Source organism: Eptatretus burgeri, chromosome 3 (genome assembly GCF_056783735.1).
Source record: "Eptatretus burgeri isolate ZD-2024b chromosome 3, Ebu_testis_v1, whole genome shotgun sequence".
NCBI lineage: Eukaryota > Metazoa > Chordata > Myxini > Myxiniformes > Myxinidae > Eptatretus > Eptatretus burgeri.
In genome coordinates this window covers 33,096,373-33,120,739 of record NC_140963.1, presented here as the reverse complement: position 1 = coordinate 33,120,739, position 24,367 = coordinate 33,096,373, and the positions used below count along the sequence as shown (strand labels likewise).

Genomic DNA, 24,367 nt, shown 5'->3' with positions numbered 1-24,367 from the left:
GAGGTGTCAGATCGTATCAACAGCACATGATATGTCAAGGGAGATCGCTCTGATTTTATGTCTGGCATTGAGGATCTCCATCCATTGCTGGGAAAGCAGAAGTAGCATATCTTGGGTAGAGTGACCTAGTCTGAATTCAAGTTGAAGATTGGAAACCAAGCCAATGGAGAAGAGAAAGGATTTAATGTCTGCAGTGACGATGGATTCCATAACCTTGCTGATTGGGTGAAGGCTGTTTGGTCTGTAGTTACAGGGATCTGTCTTTGCACCTTTTTATGCAAAGCAGTAATGTTTGCTGATTTCCCAGTGGATGGCAGATGACCTTGAGCAAATGAGAGGGTGAATATAAGAGAGAGGGTGAGCAAGAGCAGCAGAGCAGGTTTTTAGGACACGTGGGCTGATGCCGTCTGGACCGGTTGCAGAATCAGAGTCGAGGTTTGAAAGGAAGCTCTCCACCTTGTCAGGAGAACAGGACACAGAGTCCAGGAACAGCTGGGTGCGACTGTTTAAGGTGTGTACAAAAAGCGACAGGTTTGGAACACAAGTTCATCGTGGTTTGCATCAACGTCACTCAAAGAACCATTTTTTATTTGGTATTTTCATTAGTAGCACAGACTGGGAACAATGAAAGAGACCAGTTTTTAAAATTTGCTTCATGCAAAATGAATCTTCATGAAGGCTAGTTTTGCGATGTGTGAGTGGGCAGGTGGAACAATTGATGGAATGAACAGAACGTAGATCGAAGTTCGATAACCACCGTGGGAACTCTCCACGTTTTCTATGGTGGTTAGAAAACTCCGAACAACATTATTGTTCACTCCATCCATCGTTTCCAATTTGCTATTTGTTTGAAATTATCTATTTCTACTGTGGGCCTGATATTTATGACAACTTCAGTTAATGCTATGATGATGGGGGCATGTATTCATTACATACACCAACCCCCCCCCAAAAAATCACAATTTTGAAACGACCTGCCCCCCACCTCTCGCCATATGCCAAATAACATGACTTTCCTCTCCTCAATCCTTTTCCACCATTTTTAGTCAGTTTTACTTCCTCTATTTGTCAACTTTGATGCCCCCCTCCTCCTCCCCCCCTAACACCCCGAACCCCACGATCTTTGCTCCCTGTACATCCTTGATTAATATATGGCCCATGATGGAATACTAGAATCTGATGATAGTCAGTCCTGGAGCGTATAACATATCAATCACATTTGAAGTTGTGGGCTTGCTGTTTCTCAAGGCATCTAACCACAAACGCTACAGTGACGGAACATTAAAATGATAGATATTGATATAATTCATGCAGGGAACCTTGTTCAATTGATAAGTAGTGATAATTTGTGGACATACTCAAAATCAGAGATTCAAAACAGATACAAAAGAGAGATCTGTCACAGGTGTTTTGGCAAATCGAATTAGCTGAAAAGGCCAGTGGAGGAAAACCAGAGTAAGTTCTCAAAAAGGAATCAGACGAATACCTGGGCTTGAAGAACTTGAAATTGATGAATCGATAAAATGCCGACCTTGGTAATTATTTCTCACGGAAGAAGGGGGTTCAGGTGGAGGGTGGTGTGTGGTGTGTGGAGGGAGAGGGGAATGGAGGGTGTATGGGTGGTCTTTCTTTCTTGTAGCTGCGATTCTTGCATTTGCTTTCACAGGTTTCTGAAATGGTGCAAATGAACAGATCCCACCTTATCACACTGAATTATCCATCTATTCTAAACAAGCAAATACCATCCGTCGCTTCGCTGATGGGAATACTAAGAGAGGGGGAAGCGGGGGGGGGGGGAGAGAAAGAGGAGAGGGAGTGAGAGTGAAGAGGAGTGGGGAATGGGAAGGCAGCATGAGAGGAAGGGAAGGCAGACGTGCAGTGGAGTGTGAATTACGATTCATATTGTCTCATCAAAATTATTCTGCATAGAACAACAGTGAAGATGGAAACAAAATAATGTCTGAAGTCCATTTTATACCGGTCATACTATAAATTCCTCCCAGAGATTAACACGGCCGGACATTTCCGGAGAAAAAAAGTCTCCAAGACACATCATGTCCAGAGACAAATACCACCTGGAGATAGTCAACGTCCGAATATGTGTAGGTATGTAGATCAGGCTTTCGATGACATGAGTAAGAAAAGTGGGAAAAAAACAAACATTTTGAGCACTTCATTAATAAACCGTTGCAGCCTGTTCCAACTCAAGGCATTGTTGAGCAGGCCGAACAAAATGGCGATTTAACACCCAGCAAAGGTGAGCAGCATGACAGAGGATGAACCTTGATAAATAATAATTAAATAAGGCCGTCAATTGTCTTCAAAAGGGGTGTTTTAATTAACCCAAACACCCAATTTTCATTCATGCACTCCCTTTGAGTTTCCTTAGCATACACGCAAAGTTTGGGGCCATTAGGTTTCATGGTTTTGGTGTTATGGAGGAGAAACACACACACACACACACACACACACACACACACACACACACACACACACACACACACACACACACGTCAGGTCACAAGATGAAAGAGTGAAATCATGATGATTGAAGCACCAGAAACAGAGATATGGTGATGATGTAAAATAATAAATAAAATAAAAAGAGCTGTGCAAGCTAAAAAATAAAATAAACAAACACCTTTCCAACATTCTAATGAACAAGCTTCATTATGCCAGGCAACATTGTCCGACATAAACATGATCTACAAAAGCGAATACATTATTTGTGGGTCATAAAGATTAAACAGCACTCTAGTGATCCAATGCCAAGGAACATTTGCAGGTTTGACTCCTACTATTCATTCAGCAGGCAGGATGCCCTTTATATAAAGTGAATTTTGATGGCTTTTTTTTTTATTTTGCAGTGGTCAAATGCCTTCCAAACCTCATCCTTCTGTAAAAAGAAAATGTTGGATTTTCTTCTAATGTTCTGAGGCTTCACTCACCCAGAGCCTTGATATCCACACAGTGTTGCACTAGACACCACCTTGCATATGAACCGAGACTTATTCCAGACCTATACCAACAGTGTTCTTGGAGCTCTAGGCTTCAGATGCTGAAAAGGAAAAGGAATCTCTCTCCTTTACAGGCTTTGGATAACACAAGTAACAGCAAAATAATCCCACGAGAACATGCCACCTCAAACCACAGTATAAATTTCCAAAACAAGATTCCTGGAACATGACATTTGGCTAAAAAAAAAAAAAAAAACAGAATAAAAAATAAATTATAAAAAAGAAAGTGCCAAACCTGACCAGAGCAGCCAAATTACTCTTGCTTGCTTTAAATCATGGCCCCTGCTGTTTTAGCATTTGGGTTCCCTTGGCCAGAGGGGGCTCTGGCCACTTGAGGCCTCAAGAGCCTGGGCCAGATCTCGAAGGCTGCGGACAGCAAACAAATGGACGGAACAACAGATGGGAAGAGAAAGCAATGAAGGAGAAAAAAAAAAAAAAAACTCAGTGCCCAGAAAAGGGTGGTGGCAGCACCCAGTCAAGGGGTTAAGCAAATTGCTCATTTTGGGGGCCCATGGGGCTGTCACCGTAGCAACTTATTAATTCCATGCACAAGTTGCACGACTTGGAGCGATTCATGGACTTGGCAATCGACGTAACCAAGCCATGGGGAGATCGAGTTGGGGGGACTAGATTCATCCTGCCAACAACACACTTCCACACCTGCTCTCATGGCCTCAGCTGGGGAGAAACATCCAGCATGATGTCCTCCGAAAATCATTTTCAGAATGCGCTCTCTCTCTCTCTCCTTCCCACCCAGAGACGTTATATCCGGCCACCTGGCTTTGCACCTGCTGTGTGTTTTCAGCTTAGGGAATTGCCAAACGTTCTTTTCTTCGGCATGAGATGAGTGGGTTCATGTAGTCCACAAGGCTTTCTCAGCTACTACTCGAACAGCATCTGAATTCCATTGGTTAACAGAATTTTGGGAACAAGGTCTTGGAAAAGCAGCAGTCAGCAGAACTTAAGATAAACTTGATGAGCTTTACATGATTCTGGTTTGTTATTGCGTCCTATTATCCAAGTTCCGATGTCATGTTCAGCTTGAATGCTCAAACAATCAAAAAGTCCACAACAATGGATTGTAATCGTCTTTTTAATTATTATCAGTATGAACTGTACAATGGGTTGACAACCTGGCATTCCTTGGGGTACTGAACTTAATAGTAGGTGGAAACCTCCAAAATATCTCTCATCTGTTAAACCGATAGGATGACAAGCTGAGAGTTCCAAGGTATCGTCTGTGCATTTGGTATGCACATTTATCCCCCCCAAGCACAAATTAATTTGAATTTGCATCATTGATTTTTTTTTTCTTTCTTGGAGCCAATAATGGGATAAGGAGAAATTAAACCTATCTTTCTTTATTTTATATTCAAGTGGAGGAAGAAATACTGAAATGCTTGCTGAGCAGCTGCTATTTTTTTGAAAGATCGCATATCTCATTAGGGGGCTGTGTACCATGCTCTCATCTACAAGGCAAACGTATGAGTCTATTTCCTGTCGACACACCTTCCCAAGTCTTTGCCTCCTAGGCAAACACAGATGCATCGACGTGTTTCACCGCCAATTCCCACCATCTGGTCCTTATATACTTGCTCAAAGTGTTTCGCTGGCCACAGTCAACTGCAGAAGCCTTCCGGGCAATGCAATTAGGTACTTGCTCTTGAAAGATAGCTGAAAATTCTGGCTCGAGTCAAAAGTATTTGTGTGAAAATCCTGAATGTGTCTTTGCCGAAGCAAACCAGGGAGAAAGGTAACTGACTTAACAGGACAGAGATGGACCTTTTATTCAGAATGCCAAGTGGAAAGAAAGAAATAAAAAAAAAAATGTGATGCACATCATCGCTGTACAAATTTAATTTACATTTAATGCCAGCACTTTGTCCTCCAGCTTCCACAATGGGGAATGAAAAATACACAAACCATGATCGAGTTGCACGTGACTGTTGAAGCCTCGTCAAAAAAAAAATATATATATATATTCTACTTCCTACCACCTCCACCCGTTCCCCACTTCCTTGCCCCATATTCCTGCCAGTGTCCAATGCATCAAGAAGGTTTATATATTTCCTGCGGAGCTAATCGTGGACAGATCACCTTTAACATTTCAGGCAAACCCATGAAGGCCTGACAACACAGCCGACTGACAGACAAGGCCTCGACCTGCAGAGGCAAATCTATGCTCCAAAACAAGTCTTGCTGACCATCATTTACTGGCTATACATATTTGTTCTTCTTGCACTCATCAACCTAAAGTAGTTCGCAAAATGTCCACTCTTTACTGAACTTGTACTGCAAATACCAACTGATTAGATGGCAAAATAATAATCGTGTATGTATTAAATTCCGAATCCTCCAAAACAACAATAATAACATAATCAACCATTCACATCCATCAAACATCACAACAAATAACAGGAATTCACATTGTTGCAACAATATGTGCATCGTATACATTTGGTTTGTATAATTTGTTCAGGGTGCCAATGCTAATTGGTGCGGACCCTTTATGAAAGAAAGGAGTGGAATATTCAATAACAATAATAAAATAATAATACCATTCCTTTTGTGTCGAAAAGGCAAATATGGCTGCCGAGGTAGTTTCATTTGCGAGAAGCACAGTCCTGGATGGGTCGCCACTCCGACGCAGGTTACCCCAAATTGTTATCATCCCAGTAAGCCGGTACTCATTTTGCCGACCTCGGACGGATGACAGGCTGTCAACCCCACCTGGTGTTAATTCAACGGAAGATAGGGGCTCAAATCAGGACCCTAAGGTCCCAAGCCAGCCACCTTAACCACTAAGCCAACATCAGGTGAAGTAGAACATTTAACATCTAGCAGACAGGACACCCAGCTTGGTCAATTTGAGGGTTGGCACACTTTATTATAAAACACCTTGCCCATGAAGCACCAGACAGTTTTTAGTTGGGTCGGGAATCGAACCCACGATAGACAGCTCAAACGGTAAATGCGCTAACTCTGCCTCATCTTGTCGGACCTCGAGACAGCTGTTTAATCGAGAAGACTTTGTGAAACAGGTGGTTCCTGGTAAGCAGTGACAGTGGCACTCTTGAGAGTTCCCGTTTTCTCACTGCAAATTTGAAGGTTGATAAAGTATAGTTTACAGTCTGATGTAACCTGCTTATTTCATTAATTACCTTGATTGCAGACCCCAACAGTGTTTTCTACTGTTGAGGACATTTGGTTCTACTTGCGAAATTTCCAGCAACGGTTGTTATACTTGCTCTCAAAAACCCACAGCAGTGCAGCCGCCACAGCAGTCAGTTAAACAGCTTTGCAATGATGTGACTTGATGCAACCGAACTGGATCCGATATCTTGGCAGTCACCTGCAATACTGTGCTTGTGTTGCTCAAGAAAAGAAAGAAAAAAAAGTTTCCAACTGACTCACACCTTCATCATCAACTGCAGACGAATGAAGAATTCACAAATTCTGCAGTCGGTAATTGAATTGCTGACATTTGTGGAAGTACAAACTAAACTAGAGCCAGAGATTGATCATGTGACATGTCAAAGAAAAACAAAAACATGGCTCTTTCCATCTGGATTTCTGGTATTCTTTTTAACAATTCTCGAAGGCTCGGGAGGAGCCTTGTACGCACACGACGTGCAACACAAGGACATTTGTCGAGACATACTTTTACATCAATTGCAAGGACTTTTGCAGACAATGCATAAATCTGGACCAGTATATGGTATTTGAACCTGGAATAACAGCATCATGAACGATGTACTCAGATGGGAATTCAAACAAGGCAACCTGAATTTGAACTTGGCCCGAATCCAATATTTATGACTCAGTACAGCTTTTTGGGGTTTTATTTATTTACTTATTTTTTTTTATACACTTTTTCATTCCATTTTGATGAACGATTGCTGTAGTTAGCCTGATATATTATATTACATCGAGTGTTTTTGTTAGGGCAGAGACTTATCCGAGATTGAAAATTTGACTTCCGTCCCGATGGCAAAAAAACTCATGCATTGCTGGGAAGCTATGCAGAAAGGAACAAAACTGTGTGCTGAGTTTCATTCATGCAGGACCATTGGTTCATAGTTTGGAAGTGAGGGGGTTGGGGTTAAGGAAAAAAGGGGGGGCGTTTATCCTCCCACCTGTGTTTTACCAACATGAAATCTCCTCTCTTTTCTCTTCTCCACCTTGCTCTGCCAAACAGCAGGTGAGTAGTGTCAAAGCTGTCCCCTGGAAAAAAAATTGCACTGGGTGGTTTACCTTTGTTTTCCTAGTGGTAGTCGGGGAAGGAATTTGCAACTTGGCCAGGCTGCCGGCAATAGCTCGCTTTCACTTCATCGAAAGACACTGTGGGATATTTAGCGTCCACCAGCTAATGCCGGCAGATGGGACGCCCCGTTTAACGTCCAGCCGAAGGACGGTACACTTTATGATGCAACGCCCTGCCCAGGAAAGACCAATCCAACAGTTTATATTAATTACCCAAGAAGTCCAGTATACAAGAGTGGACGACGTTATAAATGGATCTGTAAAGGCTCAGGAACAGAACCAAGACGAGACAGTTCAAAGGTAAGTATGCCACACTACACCATTCAACCTGATCCTAAATCATCAGAAGCAGCAGATTAGATTGTCTGAGATCAGGGCAATTTCCAAAGGCAGAGCCAACAAAGTCAAATTTATGGAAAGTGCATAATGGGTCAAAGGTCAACCCACAACCAACAAGTTGCATGGCTTGTACACCAAGAAAAATGGATGAGATACTCAAGCAGACTCTGCTAGAGAGGATAAAAGAGGATGTTAAACAGTACCATCCAACAACCCCAACAATGTTCTTTGGTAGTTGCGCCATGCTCTGTTAGTTGTGGTTCATCTGTTGTGATGTTTTCAATATTGCTCTGCAGTAAAGCAACTACTGTTTTTACTCTCAGGCACAATTCAAAATACCATACTTATTACACATTGCATCAAATTTTTCTAATTACAATTCCCCCCCCCCCACCAAAAAAAAAAGCAGCAAGACCCTCGACTCTATTTAGCCTCACGTGCAACAATTATGCAATCCCATGATATACTGTATATTAGAGAAGCAATTGAAATGAAGTTGAGAAATTAGTTTAATGCAGTTGATAAACACACGGTTTATCAAAGTTTGTTTGTTTGTTTATTTATTTATTTAAGCAAGTCTTTTTTTTCTTCTTTTTTGGGGGGAAATCACTACCTAAAGCATTGCTGGACTTATATTATTTCACAGAAAGGGAACAGAAATAAGTAAAATTGTACAATTATTGAGCTGAGAATTAATTAAATAAATGGTTTTTTTTTAAATAAAAAAGGAGAAAAAAGAAAAATTGTGCTAACCCTGCACATTTGCTCAACATTTAAACAAATGAATGACATGAAAGAAGGACTCTTTCTTCACTCAACCGGTTGGGAAACAAGATTCATTGGAACATGCAGGGCTCAAATATATTGCTCCGAAATTAAAAGATTACTCATGTTTTCGTTTTCTATAATTCACCTTCGAGTTCTTTTCAAAATAAATGTTCGACAAATGAATGGCCAAATGTCTTGGTTAGGGTCCTGGTATGTTTCACGATAATTCTACGTCCTTCTGCATGCCTTGCACCTTCCAAAACTCAATTTCAAAAAAAATAAAATAAGTTTGTTCTTTTCGGGTTACTTTTCTATTTACCCGACAAACATTTGAATAGCAGATCAAACAGCTATTCATGCTTTCCTTGGTTTGAAAACAACTTGGAGATGTCACTGGGATTGAGACATTACATTGTTTCGATTTTTTTATGGAAGGTCTGAGACTCATGTAAGGACTGACACATACAATTGTAACTTGGTGAAAAATTTTTTTTGCTTTATTCATTTGTTGAACATTTATTTTGTGAATTATAGAAAACGAAAACATGAGTAATCTTTTAATTTCAGAGCAACATATTTGAGCCCTGCATGTTCCAATTAATGTTGTTTCCTAACCCGTAGGTTGGTTTGGAGTGCTTGTCAGTCTGTCTGTCTGTTTATTAGTCACACGATTTTTGGCAACACTTTTCAAGCAATCGTTCTCAAAAAAATGTGTGTGTCTGTAGTTGATTGGCCAAGGACAGCAATGCTGAATTTCAGTAAGGGTCCGAATCTGGATCTGAGAATTTTTTTTAACGATTCTTCACCATTGAGAGATGGGGCTAAAACCGATATTGCATGATCTCAAAAAGTCATGGACGGATTCGGATTAAAGTTAGTGGACACATTGGGTGTGTGGCAAAGACCAATTGATTCGATTTTTATGAGGATCTAAATCTGATAATTTTTCAAGCAATTTTTCACCATCGAGAGTAAGGCCAAAAATGATACGTATCACAATATCTCAAAAGGATATGGATAGATTCATATGAAACTTGGTGGACAGGTTGGGAGTGTGACAAGGACGAATTGATTCAACTTTGGTGAAGGTTCGAATCCGGATCCAGATACGAGAATTTTTAAAGCGATTCTTCACCACTAAGAGATCGGGCCAAAAACTATGCATCATCTGAAATCTCAAAAAGTTGTGGACGAATTACAAAACGAGGTGGACGAGTTGATTCGGTGACAAGAACAACCCGATTCGATTTTGTTGAAGGTCCCGATTCAGATCCAACCTATCAGTGGCATACAAAATGTAAACTCTTCAACCTGGCGGAGGTATATGCTCGACCAAATGCTGCTCCATTTCGCCAAGTATCTCTCTACAAGTGATATTTCTTTTTTTATACCGACAGCAGGTGACATTAGGGAAAGTGATGCAACCTCCTGGAGTACAATAGGAGCCTCTTGTCACATCATTTTTCCTTTTTAGTCAGCAAGGCAATCAAGAAGAAATCTCGCACTGGCTCCATGGGATGCCAACCCACGGCGTCCAGGTGTACATCCATGCTCTAGCATCGAATGCTGAGCCTCAACCAAGCAAGAATATTGTACAATTAATTTTTTTAAGTCTTTGGTATGACCCGACATTGAACTGCCGAACTCCCAGACTCAGAGCTTTTTCATATTTAAACAACATGTATCCTGAAACAACCATATTATGCAACAAGCTCAGACTCATGCTGCAATATCAAATTAATTGTTCCAGAAGTGAAAGAAAAAAGGTGCACTCAAATTTATAATGATGATCAGCAAGTCCATATCTTGATGAGAAATCAATATCAGACATCACTGAAAGTGTGATTTTTGAACCATCTTAATTTTCTGCTGTTATATTCCACCACGGACTTATTGATGAGCCAGTTTTCTTTACGACACCTCTCCAGGGCTTTCATATGTTTGGTGCTTAGCTTATAGAACTATTCCATGGGATGACATACAGATTAAAAAGCCAAGGAAACCGACTCCAATTGAACAGCCAATTGTATAAACAATTAAAATTGTACTTGTAAACGCATGCACGCATGCACGCATGCACGCAGGTGTCCATGCGGTTTGTTTGCCCAATAAAGTATGATTACTATGGGTGTAAAGATTAATTTGTCTCGATGCATTTGTATAAGTATCCCCAGACTCATGTACGAAGGTTCCTTTTTCATTAAGGCATTAACACTTTGCTGAACAAGCAACAGGCCAAGGCACAATGAGGGAAACTGGCACTTTTGCCATTTATATTCGGCTGTATACATAATGCAGATACAATGTAGGATTCTAATGTTTAATTTTTGACAAGGATTTTGAGGTGGCCAAGATGTCAGTCGTTTATTTATATATTTATTGACTTTCCTTTACATCAGACTGGTGCAATTCAATTTGAAGGAGTCGTTTACATCTCAAGACATGTCAGAGAAAAACCTGGCAAAAGTGTCTTCAGGTGGCCGGGCTAAATTGGAACTGACGGTTGGTAAAGAACTGAAATCGTGCATCGTGTTGTCCTTGCGTAGAAAAATATTTTTGTTTCATCTGTCATGCAGAACACATGTAGCCCTCAAAATCTTTCTGCTATAACTGAAGCATCTGCAGTCATCCTGATGCAGTCAAAAGAAAATGGCATGCTTAGGGATGCAGTGCACATGCATACACGCACGCACGCACGCACACCTAACTAAAATAAGGCAACAATCTGCATGTACGTCTGATCATTATAGAATCATAAACGGCTGGGCCAGTCTCCACCAGATTTTGCATATGTGCTCAAGCTACGCTGGGTCATGTCATGTGCACAAAATTTCCCCTCCCTCACCCCACATGAAAATGGGGAGCCTACTTGCGATTTCACACGTACACAGAGAATAGTGCAAGTGATTTAACCACTGACCGCTGCCAGAGGGAGCAGATAGACACCTTTTTCGCTTCCAGAGTTGTTACTCGTTCTAAAAGGAGAAGCATCCATCCGTCACGCAATGAAGACCCAGGATCTCAAGCTTTAATGTAACGGATTCTGCTGTCGTAGAAAAATTAAAACTGTACTGTCAGAAAGCTAATAATCAATTTACTTCGAATAAATATTTGTGTCCATTTCATGACAAAGGTGCCCTTTTTAAAAGCCTGTCTTTCCATGATTGAAGAAGAAGAAGCAGGATCAGGAGCTCAATGCAGCAGTTGCAAAGGTAACATGTTATTCCACAACAGCAGGAACACTTTCGAAGGACACAAAATTATACATCGTTAATACCTCTCAAAGCAAGAGAAAAACAAATACATAAAAGTACATGGAAGCAACACACAAACCACCACCACAACACAAATTACATGTTATAAAAGATCCTTTTTTCACTGGTATATATATATACATATATAATATGTATTAAATATAAATAAATAAAACGAGTAATGTGTGCATGTGTGCAATTTATGTATGTATACATCTATGTATGTATATGAGGCGCCGCGAGGAGGAGTGATGAAAGGGACACATCGGCCATTTTGGAGTTAATGCCATATAGCACTATTTTAACCCTTCCCCTATCATCATCATATCATTAAAAAATGTCGCTTAAATCACTCCTCCAAGCAGGGCCTCTATATGTATGTGTGTTTGCAATATATACATCAATGTATGTATATGTGCATATATATATATATATATATATATATATATATATATATATATATATATATATATATGTTGTGTTGTTGTTCGTCTGTCGGCTGCTCCCGTTAGGGGTCGCCACAGCAGATCATCCGTTATGATCCGTATACTGATTTGGCACAGGTTTTACGCTGGATGCCCTTCCTGACGCAACCCTGGTCGCCTCTTACGACACAGGGATAAGGATTGGGTTTCGCCATGATTCTGGGCTGCCCTACACCCTCTCATAGCGCAGCCCAGCGCAGAGCACCCGTCTTTAAGCGATCCTCCAACCCAAGCCTCCGAGTAGCCGGATTACAGGCGCACGCCACCACGCCCGGTATATATATATATATATATATATATAGAAAGACCCACCCACATCTCTCACCTGAAAATGGAGGTAATAGCCAATCAGCTCTCACCTAATCAACTAAACCCAGGTGGTTAGGATTATATAAAGAATTGACCCTCCCACACTCGAACCGAAGAAGCTGCGTAAAGCAACCCAACAAGACTTGAGCCCATGTTTGGTGTAAGAAGACTGTAATGCAAGATGTATTATTCACCCTACGGTGAGATCCAAGAAATCTTCCGGCAACATTAAGGATGGTGGTCTTGGAGCACTCCACAACTCTTCAGAATCCCCCAAAGCACCCAGTCCCTCAAAATTTCCACTCAGCCTGTTCACAAACTCCTCAGCTACCCTCACATCCTTGAGCTTGCCAACATCTATTCTTGACTGGGATGGTACCATTCTCCTGGATTTAAGCTGCAACTTCAGAGTTGCTACTGCAAGCCGGTGGTCAGTATTGAGGAACTGAGCTCTCCGGTAGACCCTGCCGTTCTGGATCATCCTCCAGTGACCATCAACAATCACATGGTCAATCTCATTTGCCACACCACCAGCGTCAGAATACCAAGTCCAGTGATGAGCCTGTGTGTGCTGGAACCATGAACCAGCAACCCAAAATCCATGACTTCTTGCAAAGTCAAGGAACTTGGTGCTATTCCGATTCACAGTTCCAAACCCATGGGGATCAACATGTCTCATAACCATCCTTATCAGTTCCAGTCAATGCTTTGAAATCCCCCAAGACAAGAAGAGTATCTATCAACTGCAGGATCGAGCATGGCATAGATTGCGTCCTTCACGGTGAGATCACTCGCCTCAGTCGGAGCATAAACAGAGACCAGGGAAATGACACCGAAGGAGAGATGAATCCTTAGTCTCATAATATGCTCATTGACCGGTGTTACCTCAATTATCATTGGAGTCAGCTAATTGAACACAGCGACAGCAACTCCTTGGGAATGGTAACCATCAGAGCGACCAGAACAATTATAGTGGGTGTAACCACCCACCATTATCTCGCCGCAATCTGGTCTTCGAACCTCAGAGAGTGCTGCAATACCGATGTCCAAACACTTGAGCTCAGATGATGATAACAGACACAGGTGATCATCGTCTCTTGGGGCTAAGATATTCCAGGCACCCATCTGAAGGGACTGCCTCAGGTCAACCCAAAGAGACTGCCGTCTGGTGGAGACAATTCAGCACCACCCCAACACAACCGCAATCTGACCCGGGAATGTTACCCGATGGTTTCCCTCTGATCACCAAAGATTGGGGTTCCCGAAGGCTTTTCCCCAATCCTGTCATCCGGTGAGCTGCCCTGCGAAGGGCAGTGACACAGGAGATACTCCCATGGAGTGCGTTTTCAGATTTTTTAATGCTTTTCAAATGTTTTGTGGAATGAAGGGTTTTACAGTGGCTTGAGTGCAAATCCTGCCACCAACCTCCAAATAAAAAGTAGCCCAACTGCAGGAGGACATCCACAGACACTGTTGGGCACCAGATATGGATGGCCGTTGGCTCACAAGGAGCTCCTCCGCCCTTTGACAGGTTTGGTTCTTCATCCTGCTGGGTGTCCATATCATCCACCCTCCTCACCAAGAGACTTGGCGGGGGAGACGGTTTAGTTGTCGACAACCCGACCTTGGAACAGGTTAGTACAAGTTTACACGGTCCCTGTGGCAAATCACAGACATAATCTGACCTGACCTGACAAGGAGTAGGTCAACATATGCAGGAATGCACAAAGTTCTGAAATGTTTTGTGGCATTGTTGCATTCGCAATTGCTTCAACTTTGCTCGGAGAGGGAAAAATGTCTTTACATATTTGATGACCCAGGTATTCAACTTCACGCGCATTAAAAGGTACACTCCTCATGCCTTAGGCACAACTCAGCTTGTGACAGCCGATTGAGGACTTTGTTTCAGTTAACGAGGTGTTCATGTTGTGACTTGCCAGTCACTAGTATGTCACCCTCAAATACGACTGTCTTTGGGACAGCTTTCAATCATGTCTCCATCTTGCATTGGAAGATTGGTGCAGCAGATCATATGCCAAATGGGCATCTGTTGTACATGTAGAGTCTTTGATGAGTGTTGATGCATGTATCGGGCTTGGAATAATCATCGTTCCATTTGATCATAGGCAATGGTCAAGTCAAACTTAGTGAATGTCTGGCCACACATAAGGGTGTCTCGATCCGAAGAAGCTGTGTAAAGCAACCCGCCATGATCTCGCCGCAATCCGGTCTCCGAACCTCAGAGAGTGCTGCAATACCAATGTCCAAATGCTTGAGCTCAGATGATAACAGAGACAGGTGATCATCCTCTCTTGGGGCTAAGATATTCCAGGCACCCATCTGAAGGGACTGCCTCAGGTTAACCCAAGGATATCACCGTCTGGTGGAGACAACTCAGCACCACCCCGACACACACAACCGCAATCTGACCCGGGAAGATTACCTCGTGGTTTCCCTCCGATCATCAAACATTGGGGTTCCCGATGGCTTTACCCCAATCCTGTCATCCGGTGAGCTGCCCTGCGAAGGGCAGCTACACAGAAGGTACTCCAATTGAGGAAGAGCAGCTCCGAAAGGCAGTTACACAGAAGGTACTCCAATGTCTGAACAGATCCTCTGCTTTGGGCAAAGGGTAGCCATCCAGCTTCGAATCGCGGTTGATCATCGTTTTGTAGTCCCCACAAATGCGCACTGTTCCATCTGCTTTGAGTATTGGAACCATAGGTGCTGCCCAGTCGGAATACTCGACTGGTAAGATGATGCCCTCTCTCTGCATGCGGTCAAGCTCACATTCCATCATTGATCGCATGATGTCGGGCACAGGTCTAGCCTTATGGAACAATGGCTGAGCATCTGCAGAAACACGAATCCTCACTTTAGGACCTGCAAAGGTGCCAACACCATCACTGAGCAAGCGAGGGTACTTGAGCACGCTGTTGTATCCAGTATCAGAGTTGGAGACTGTTACATCACTCCATTTGAGTCTGATTATTCATAACCTATCTTTGCCTCAGAGGGTTGGTCCTTCTCCACGCACTATCAGTAATGGCAGGACATGAATGACATTTCCATATCCTACAGCAACATTAGCTGAGCCAACTACAGGAACCACCTCCTTGGTGTATGTTCTCAAGTCAGTAGATACAGGCCGGAGTGCAGGAGCCTTTCTCGGAGGGTAGACGGAGGTGAACTTGCTCTCGCTCACAATTGATCTGGAAGTGCCGGTATCAACTTCCAGCCTCACTGGGATCTTATCGATTGTTACATCAACTATAATTGCAGCATCAGAGCTCTTTGTTCCAACAGAGAAAACCTCATAAAGTTCCTCACTTGACTCTCGGCTGCAGGCTGTGCTCTGTGACCTATTATCCGCTGCATCAAGATTCACCCCAATGTAATAAACAGGAGACAAGTTCTCCGACTTGGATGGAGAACAACACTTCAAGTGTCCCCGCTTACCACAGTTGTCACAGGTATAATTCCTGTACTGACATTGGAAAGCTTGATGATTACCACCACAACACCAACAAGTTACCCGAATCTTCCGGGTAGATTCAGAAATGTCAGGAGGTGGAGGTGAATTTGGTGGCTTGCGAAAACATTTTTGCTTGTAGCTAAAGGTTACCTTGTTAACCAATGGGTTCTGCTGGATAACTTTTGACTTGTTAGAGATCACACGCAGGCTCTTGGCAGTTTGCATACACGCAGTGGCCATTTCCATGGCTTTAACCAAATTGGGGTCGGATTCAGGAAGGAGTTTCCACAAAATTGAGTCGTCAATGATGCCTATTATCAAGAAATCACGTGACATCTCTTCGAGTTTATCTGTAAACTCACAATGTTCGGTGAGTCGGTGTAAATCAGCCACAAACTCGGATGCTGACTGACTACCTTGACGATGGTGGGTATAAAATTTATATCTCAAGACGATCTTACCTGGTTTATGGTGATAATGTCTTTTCACAAGATTGACGAACTCTTCATGCGACTTGTCAGAAGGTTTGGCTGGGGAAAGAAGATCTTTGATGAGGCTGTAAGTTGGGGTGCCACATACGGTCAGTAATACAGCTCGACACCTTTCAGCGTCATCGGTGTCCATTTTGTTTGCCACGAAGTACTACTTCAGATTATCGATATAGTCTTCCCAATCATCCCCCATTGCATATTCTTACAATAGGCTGATGCAAAAAGACATCATCGTTGCCACTGTAATGTACTCAATCGACAGGGATGAAGGCTCTGAAGTGGGAACAGCAGGGTTAATCCCGACAAGGGCACAGCACAGCACAGCATCGGAATATGGGTGGGTCACATGACTCTGCTTAACCACACCTCGGTACACCCATGTACACATGCATTAGCACAAACTACTGATACATCTCAGTGCCAGTGCAGAGAGGCACAGCTGTGCTTCCAAGAAATGACAGCTACCCGGCAGCCAAGCTGCCATATGCAAGAACAGAACCATCAGGAGCAGGTGTGGCTTGTCTCAGACATGATCCATTTAAGGTATAAAGTCAACATTTAAATTATAAAACTTTGTCGAACTGTGCCCAAGGTCAACCAGGTGTGCAAATCAACCATTCACTTCTTGTGATTAAATTAAAAAACAAAACTATTTTAAAATAAATAAATATATATATATATATATATGAAGACCACAAGGGGAAAACCAGAGATGTCAGGATAAGTCAATTTTGAAGAAACTGAAAAACAAAGTTTCTAGACTTTGGTGGACTGTTTAATAACTGTCAGAAAGATTTCTTTTACAGTAAAAGGAAGAGTGATCATTGGCCGATCAAATTAAGCATGTAGCATTTGCCAAGCTTCTGTGTTATTTAAATCAAGAGCAAAGAACGAATCAATGTTGCAAACTGACATCACTGGTTATTCCCTTGTTTAATAATTGCCATGCAATTTTAACCCAGGATGTGTAGCAAATTCATGCTTATTAGGATACATTACATGACTTTGGTGATCACAGATTATTTTTTTCAACATTAAACGGTCATTGTTTTTTTGTTTGATTGGTGTTCAACGCCATACTCAAGGGTATTTCGCTTATATGACGACGGATTCTCCATTTCATACTCCGTATTACTTAATATGATGGAAAACCGGGAGGAAACCAAGGATAAACCACCCCCGCGATAGCCGAAGTCACCTCATGTGACTCCCTCATGTACCTTAGCAGGTTGATTGGGCGGTGGGTACATCGAATGAGGATGGGTACTCAGATGCGCTAACCATTAAGCCACGGTGTGGGTCCCATAAAAGTCACAATAAAGGTTTGACCAGGCTTGAACCACGATATGCACCAACTATGGAGCCCATGATATAACCAAATAGGCCATTGTTGTGCTCAGAGTTTATGCTGTGAAAGTTTTACAACCTTTCATTTTTTAGTTTCTCAACTCTGAATATTATGGTGGAACAGTTAACATGAATGAAAGGGAGATAACCAGGAGTAAAGTACTGACAACTCTGGGTTTCTACTTGTTCAGCTTTGACAACACTTGTTTTTTCATTGCACGGCTAAACTTTATACCATATAAATTATGTGACACCCCTGGTTATTTGTTAAAGTAATATTGTGAGAGGAAACCTTATGTTGCCAACTATTGGCAGGTGCAATAACCCTGGAATTTATAAAAAGTGACATCTCTGGTTTTCCCCTTGTGGTCTATATATATATATATATATATATATATATATATATATATATATATATATATATATATATATATATATATATATATATATATATATATATATATCTATATATATATGTATATATATATATATATATCTATATCTATATCTATATCTATATCTATATCTATATCTATATCTATATCTATATCTATATCTATATCTATATATATATATATATATATATATATATATATATATATATATATATATATATGTAGCCTGGTGTTGGCGCAGTGGTTCGGGCAGCGGCTTGGGATCCAAAAGGTCCTGAGTTCAAGCCCCGTTGGGCCACTGAATTAATACACCAGGGGGTTGACTCAGCCTGTCATCCTTCCGAGGTCAGCGAAATGAGTACCAGTGTACTGGGCCGGTGTATACCCTGGTTAAAATAGGTATACCATATCCCTGTGTCGTAAGAGGTGACCAGGGTTAAGTCAGGAAGGGCATCCGGCGTAAAACGTGCCAAATCACTATGCGGATCATACGGACGATCCGCTGTGGCGACCCCTAACGGGAGCAGCCAAAAGAAGAAGATATATATATATATATATATATATATATATATATATATATATATATATATATATATATATATATATATATATATATATATATAGAAAAAGAAGAAAAAAAGGGGCTTTTGGCTGCAGGATTGCTCATTATATAGATTGCATTCGATCTCAGAATGCCTGATCTACACAAAAGTTGATCTGCATATTCACACACAAACACAATTACAACAACCACTCTCCTTTGGGTAAGACCAATTACCAAGTAGTTCAGATTTGACCTGGACTTTGTTCCAAACTAATTATCATTTTCGACCAATCATACATCGATTTCAACGACATGAAATATTGTTTTCTATTATTATTATTGGTAATATTATTAGATCCTCGTGGAGGATCTCTAAGTTTTACTCACGTTGTTGTTCTTGTGGACTTTTTTGTTTCACAGCCTACAGTTTTCATCGAAACTTCCTGAAACTTGACATTATATATATATATATATATATATATATATATATATATATATATATATATATATGTATATATATATACGTCATAATATCGCCGCTAATGGAAATCCCATATACCATTATCTCCGAAACTAGGCAAGCTGTTTGAATTTTGTTTGCGGGAATCAAGCCGGGCATTAGCACAGATAATAATTTATCGCAAACCTGATACATCATAATGATGTCATGTTCGTTTTTATGACGTCATCATTAAGAGGACGAGGATCTAAGCTCATATGAGGTTGTTTATTTTTTTTTACAAGACAAATTATTTGCTTTTCCACCCTCATTTTTAATCGGGATTTTCAGCTCATGTAATAAAGGAAAATAAAAATAAAATACACACAAAGCTGACTACGGGTATAGGCTATGAACAATATTAAAACAAAATTTTCTCAGAAATTATTAGATCAACTCAACATTTATAAAAGTCCAGGTAATATTCAAAACGCTTTGTTTGAACTTGCAGCTGGAACACTGCCATTTACTGAGACATCTTTGTTAGTCCTTCATGGTTACCTTTATCTACTAACCCCTTTATCCCATAAATCTTTCCTTCTTCCTGAACCAAATACTCGAAGCAAAAAACAATCGGTTTGTGGTCAGCTGGTGTTCGCACATGTTTGTACAGGTACAATTTGTTCGGTAGTTGGATCAGTTTCAGTGATGGCATGGTTCACCAAGATTGTGCAGAGGTAGTATACTTGCCTTTGGGCAGTGTTGCCTTGGTTAGATCTCTGACCTGGTGACAAATTATTGGATAGGTGTTTCACAGGTGAGGTGTTGCCTCAGGGAGTGCACCTTTTCTTGGGTAGATGTTAAACTGGGTATCCTTTCTGCTAGCATCAATTGGTAGATGTAATGGATAAAAAAGTTGTCCTCAGCAATGAGTTGGCAAGTCATCACCCTGACCATGTTCCAAATTGCTGCCACCTTTGTGTACATCAGGCCTGACCAGTCAGTTGAAACAAGACTTGTGATAAAATATTTCCCTGGCTGATCCTACAAGGAGGTGAGATTAATCAGGGTCCCGTAGAGAGTAGCAGTCGTCACTGGTTTTGCAATGGCACCAATGACACCTTGGCACTGGGCGCACACTTAGAAAGGGGCCACATGATCAAAATTGGTTTTACCTCCACGAGCAAAAGTGGACAGAGGCACTTTCCTTATTCCTTTTAGAAAAACACTCCAATCTAAGAGCCATCAGGACATCGTCGTATGTTTGAGAAAACCGAACAAGCAAAATTGGTGAGGAGGGTATCTATGCTTGGAGTCTTTCCAGAAAACGTTGGGTCGTGAGTGTTCAGAACTGGACACATGCTTCCACATACGATGCACCTGAAGCTGGGTGTTCCATGCAAGCTGGATAATGAAGGTAAGATAAACCTGCTCATGCAAACGGGATGACAAGTGAAACAAGGTTAGAGTTTCACCTGGAATGGACGTCTTGAAACTCTCGAGACTACCTTTTTACCGATTGATCATGGAGGTCCTTTTGAAGGGTCATCTACATATTACGTGTGCAAAAGAGAGAACGAATTGAGAAAATTAAAAAGGTGAGACAAGAAAGAAGGGGGGGGGGGAGAAAAGAGGTAAATGGATAGGAGTAATTTCAGGATGGAGGGGATAAAAGTAAAAGGGTGAAGGTTATCAAGGAGAAGGCATGAAGGGGAGGATAGATCAGGCACAAGGAAGGACATTGATAGGATGTGGTTAAGGGGGGCACAAACATATTTCGATATCCTGCCGTATACAAAATCTCTGATCTTGCCCAAAGCTGAACTTACCTTTAAGAACAGGAAATAAAAACTGAGAAATAATAATAATTTCAATTTTAAAAGGAGTTCGATGGTTGGGAGCTCAGAGATGCAGTTTATAAACCCAGGGATGATGTAAAAGGGACGTTTGTACAAAAGGCAAGGACATTCCGTGATGAAAATAAATAAATAAATAAATAAAATAAACACCACGAACGGTTTTTTATTTTTTTTACAATTACCAATACAATTTGACTCGACCAGAAATATTTACCTTGATGTAGCATTGGACAGGTAAAGAGATCTCATTGAAAAATGCCTTGACCTGTACCGGTACCGGTGTATCGCCGGACAGGTAAACGTTCCATTAACGCCGTTTCAATCGGTGCAATGAAAATGCGAGAACATCAACCCGAACTCTAAATGTTAACCCTTTAAACTCTCCTCGTCCTCCCACCGACCCCCTCCCCCCCAACAAATTCCGCTGCTGCTAATGACGTCACAGTTTGAAGCAAAACGAAGGCGATTCCCGATAAAATAGCGCCAAAAAACGTTATATTTATTTATCATAACCACCGAAAAACGCACTCCCCATGGGGTATATAGGATGATCATTATGATGTCATCAGTGAAGTGGTATTCACACACAACCCACAACAAACAACCCTCCTCACTCCTTACCGAATGATTCCCCCCCCCACCGCGGTTTCGCGGGCCGGACGTGTAGGCCCACGCCCAAGCTCACGGCTAATTACCGTCCTTTTCAACTCGTGATTGCACCGCGTGTCAGGCCCGGATGCAAATGAGCTCCTGCGGGTCGTTAATGGAAATAGCAAGATAGTAATTAACGCAGGGTCCGTGTTGAGCATTACTTTAATTTAACGCTCAGGTCCTTTCTCCCCCTCCCCCCTCCCTTTACTCTTTTACGGACACTTTTGTCGCTTTAGAAGGCTCGCGGTGTGTTTTCCAGCGGGAAGCCTGAACTTTGGAGGCCTCCGATTAAATGGATGCTTATTTCGATTCCCGTGAACCCTTGAAAAAGGTGCTCGAGCTATTTAGCGCGGTGCATGCTGGGAGCAATCCTTCTGTTAAATCGGTCCTTCCATTTCCTGCTGGGCAAAGCCACGGGGATCGTTCAATGTGGCGCAGAAATCACCACCACCATCATCATCGTCTCGATGAGACCACGTGGCTTGGAATGGACTCTTTCACGATAATCCTCCATCCCACCGCAGCGATGGCCCAATTGGTGACCCAATCCCAACAAGATGAAGGATTTGGATTTTAATTTTGAAGGAGATGACCGAATTTTAGGAGAACAAGTCTGAAGACGACGATGGTTCACGAGCGGTATTTGACGATGTAGATTGTTTCAGAAGTCATGGATGAGACGATGTGATGATTTTTGACCAAGTTATAATTAATTGTAGTGGCCTTCAATCTACAGCTGCAAAATGTCGAAAACCCAGTTTCGTTCAACAACTTTCAAAATTTGACCTTTGCATGACCTTTAAAGGTCACAAAACAATGCTGTGGACGTTAAAATAAGGAAACAGGATACGTGCTATAGCTTATTGGAGTTAGTTCGTCGAAGAAGGTCGAAAACCTGGTTCGATTCCCACAACTTTGAAAATTTAACCTTTAAAGGTCAAAGGTCAAGGATTATGACCTTTGGTGCAAAACTTCCTCTGGAACATTCCAGGAACAATATAACATCATATAGGCTATATGGCATTTCGCACTCCTCGGATTATCCATACTTTGATGAAATCAGCGTAAAAACAAACTTGAAGGGGGCGCAACGGGCAAGGTGTTCGAGATAGAGCAAAATTATTTCAAGACTTTAGGTGGGGAATGACCTCAAGATTATGCATAAAAAATTTTGTCATCCTAGCTCTCAAAGTTTAGGCAGTCATATGATTTTTATGTCAAAATTCGCAATTTTCTAAGTTTTTGACCTTGTGACCTTGACCTTGGGACGAAAATGAAAAATCGGACAATGACAAGTTTTAGATAATTCATTTTGCTATTCAAATACTGAAAAACCCATTCCAATCAGTCAATTCCCAAGGAGAAGATAGATTTTTAATCCGACTACCCCCTAAAAATGGCTATTTTTTTGGCGTGGCTCTGCCCGCAATGGGCGTAGCCACGCCCTCATCCAGGAAAACACAACTAGACATTGGTATCGAACACATAACCAAGTTTCATCAACATCGGATCAAAGTCCACGTAATTATGCTCTGGACAGACAGACACATAGACAGACAAGCCGGAAGGTGGACATGGGTAGTCGACTACCCAATACAACCTGACCCGATGGGCCCGTTTGATGGGGAATGACCTGAGGATTAAGCACAAGAAAATTCATGATTCTCGCTTCAAGGGTTAATGCTGCAGATTGTTTTTTCGTTAAAATACCCCCACATTTAGAGGTTTTTCGGCCGTTGCTAGGCAACGGAGGGGTCAATAGCAACGGTTCTTTCTCACACATAACTATGCCATACCATGAACCTACCATACCAGTTTCATGTATATCTGACTCATAGTCTCTGAGATACAACGAACTTCGTTTTTTTATTGTTTTCGACCAGGGTTCATTCAAAGTCTATCTTCTCCGACAGTTTTCATTGGATCCGGCTGAGAATTTTTGACAATATGACTGAATGTACTGCCCACAGTCGCTCGGGGCCCGATTTTTGATTTTCGAAACAATAAGTTTTTTCTGATTTTTCAAAAATTTCAAAGTCCCATTTCTAGGCAACGGTGGTGTCCATAGCAACGGTTCTCATTTGCACACAACTAGGTCATGGTATGAACCTACCAACCAAGTTTCATCGAAATCGCCATTGTATTAACGGAGCACTGGACCGAACAGAGGGACAGACAGACAGACAAACATATCGACAGAAATACTTATAATAAGGGTAGATAGATCGACTACCCAACAGACAGACATAACGAATATAGTGGTCACGAGCTGGTGCTCGTGAACCAATTATCCCATAAGTTTCAGATGGTGGTAAAATCCCAGCTGACTCATCAACGACATTCACAGGAGGAATAATTTGCAGCCCCACCTGTCCTGTCGACCTGTGATGCCCGACCACTCACTGCAGTTGACTTATTACCCATCGCACGAAGTGAAACATGGGGTTAAGCTGTTGGTTCAGTTTGTCTGTCTGTCTGTCTGTCAGTCTGCCAGGCAGTCAAACAACATTGAAATCTTTCCAAACAAGAAACATACTGTCTTTATAGATGTCATAAAGGACACAAACAACATGCACGAAGAACTAATTTAACGTGATAAATAAAATGCGAAACTTTAAACAAGGGAGGGACTCCCCATGGATAATATTTTATTTATAACTCTGATGTCATATGTCACATGGTGTGGCAGCGATATTGGATTAAAACAAAAAAAAATTGAACATCTTCGTTG

At 41.6% G+C, this 24,367-nt stretch overlaps 1 long non-coding RNA gene across 1 annotated transcript in view; it reads right to left on the bottom strand.

Annotated features, from left to right (window-relative positions):
- The window catches only part of LOC147029650 (uncharacterized), a 67,311-nt gene extending 45,870 nt beyond the window's left edge, over positions 1-21,441 (bottom strand). Inside the window, exons 1-2 of the long non-coding RNA XR_015055736.1 lie at positions 21,200-21,441; positions 1,487-1,670 (exon numbers count right to left, since the gene is read on the bottom strand). This is a non-coding gene — a long non-coding RNA (uncharacterized LOC147029650). The remainder of the gene's footprint in view (positions 1-1,486; positions 1,671-21,199) is intronic.
- Positions 21,442-24,367: the final 2,926 nt, after the last annotated feature.